The 2,481-nt window shown below is 58.6% G+C and overlaps 1 pseudogene; it reads left to right on the top strand.

The window, feature by feature from the left end:
- The first annotated feature begins 306 nt into the window (after window positions 1-306).
- On the top strand, window positions 307-435 carry LOC140739637 (U2 spliceosomal RNA; annotated as a pseudogene).
- The last annotated feature ends 2,046 nt before the right edge of the window (window positions 436-2,481 follow it).

Below are 2,481 nucleotides of genomic sequence, written 5' to 3' on the forward strand. Positions count from 1 at the left end.
TCCATACATCCACGAATACAATCTCACTATTTTGCTCTCTTTTTGCACTCTTTCTTTGAGTAAATTATAGTAATATTTTATGCATTGCACTGTATTGCATAAAACAAACGAATTTCCTGACATACATCAGTGATAATAAACCTTATTCTGATTCTGATTGAAATTTTGTTCCCTTGCTGCTGTACTGCTCCTTCCCAGCCTAAATGTACCAGTGCCGTCTGCGAACCAGGGCCCTGGCGGAATGGGACCTCTGCCGTTAGCTCCTCCGTGGGGAACAACAAGGTAGCCTGAGGCATTTCAAACGGTGATGCTTCTCGGCCTTTTGGCTAAGATCAAGTGTAGTATCTGTTCTTATCAGATCGGAAGGCGGAGAAGGTTTTGCGCTGACACAGGGGTGGATCCTAATGCTGATTGGCTCCCAATCTAACACCCCATACCAGCGACGTCAACAACAGCGGTGAACAGGATGGCTGAAGACAACAGCGCATCGGCCCGAGGCCTGGGCAACAAGAACACTGTCCGGCTGACAGTGCGATGCCAGAGCGAGGGCAACGGATTTTCGAGAGTGACCTTCATCCAGAAGGTCCTGATGGACTGCTGCGGATTTACAATTGACGACATCTACTGTGTCCAGGACTCTGCTGGGTTCTTCGACGTCACCTTCCGACGACCCGCAGGGTGGCAGAAGTTGCTCCAGCTGTTCCAGGAGAAGGGGAGAGAGGCGCCACTGTCACTGCTGCAAGCACAGCCCCTCTTCGCTGCTGCCCAGCAGGAACGGACTGCCACCGTGCACATGTTCAACCCGTACGTGCCGGTGGCCGACATCCTTACATTCCTCGCTCGGTACGTGGAGAGCGTAGGAGCTTGTCTGGACGTGAAGGACAGCCTGGGATGCTGGACAAGCAAACGGCAGGTGAAGGTGAAACTGAGGGTCAACTCGTACGGCAGCGTTGTCCACCCGCCCTCGGTCTTCGCCATTGGAGGGAACCGAGGCTACCTGGTCTACGCCGGGCACCCCAGGGTGTGCGGCAACTGCGGCAAGGCAGGGCATGTCGCAGCCCAGTGCAGGGCGACAATCTGCAAGAACTGCAAGGTGGAGGGCCACCTCACCAAGGACTGTACGCAGGCCAAGTCCTGCAATCTCTATGGAAGCACCGACCACCTGTACAGGGCCTGACCGAAATGCACCGGCACCCATGCACAGGGAACCGGGGAGGTGCTGACACGGGAAGGGCCCAGGCAGGATCACATGTACCCGCCACCCCTGCAGAGGCGGCGCCCAAAACGCCAGAAGACACCAGCAGAGGAGAAGGCGCAGCCACCCCGAGGAGCCCCACCCCCTCGCAGACCCTCCAGGACCCGCCACAGGAAAAGGAGGAGGAGTCCATGGAGGAGGGGAGAGCCGAGGGGGAGGAAGGCTGGAGCGTTGCGGGCAAACGAAAGATGGCCCAAAAAGCTCCGGCTAAACGACAGAGGGCGGAAAGAAAGGAGGGCGAGAAGAGAAGGGCAGGGGACCACGCAGACCCCAGCAACCTGTCCACTTCAGACGAGGAAGGAGTTGGGGGAGGCCAGCAGCAATCCCAGAAGATGAAGCGGCGGACAAAGCCGACGGAGGGGAGGAGAGAGAGTGAGGAAAGCCTGCTGGCCACCCCCCCAAGCACAACCACAGGAGGCGGAGACCACCAGAGACCCCCAGCTCGGGGAACCCGGGAGCGGAGCCACAAATGGCGCCTCGCAGCCTGAAGGGGCACCAGGCCTGGGAGACACCAAGCCCCCAGGCACAGAACAGGAACTGCCACACCCAGGGGAGAATAACCTGCAGTTCCTGGGCCCACAGAAGGTGAAGGACTTCGCAGGGGCCGTGGGCCTGAAGGCTCAGGACTGCGAAGGTAAGGACAGTGTGCTGTTAAAATAAAGAACTTTAATGGCAGACATTTCACTGGCATCAGTTAATGTGCGCAGTCTGAAGAGCACCGGACGATGCGTCAGCACGCTCCAGTACTTGGACTCGGTAAAGGCCGACGTGACCTTCCTCCAGGAGTGCGGACTGCCACACCTCAGCAACTACCGGAGGTGGTCACATTGGTGGACCCGGGGTTTCTCAGTGTGGTCGGGGGGCAATGACTGTCGCGCTTCCGGCCTGGGGATTCTGCTACGGGGAGGCAACTTCTCAATCACCCAAACCAAAGAGGTGGTTGCGGGGCGCCTCCTGGTAGCAGACGTCAAATACCAGGGCACTCCGCTCCGGCTGATCAACGCATACGCCTCCCCCGTGCGAAGCGAGTGGCTCCCACCGCTGCTGGTGACGGCCCGGCCGGTCGTTCTGGCCGGAGACTGCAGCGCCACCATTGATGCGGCTGGACGATCCGACGGCAGGCTGGACAGTACCTCCAGACTCCTGATGGATATGGTAAAGACAGCCAAGCTGCCTTTGGTGACCCCACAGGGGCAGCTCAGCCGCAAGCCACCTGGACACGATCG

Source organism: Hemitrygon akajei, chromosome 15, assembly GCF_048418815.1.
Source record: "Hemitrygon akajei chromosome 15, sHemAka1.3, whole genome shotgun sequence".
In the NCBI taxonomy this organism is placed as follows: domain Eukaryota; kingdom Metazoa; phylum Chordata; class Chondrichthyes; order Myliobatiformes; family Dasyatidae; genus Hemitrygon; species Hemitrygon akajei.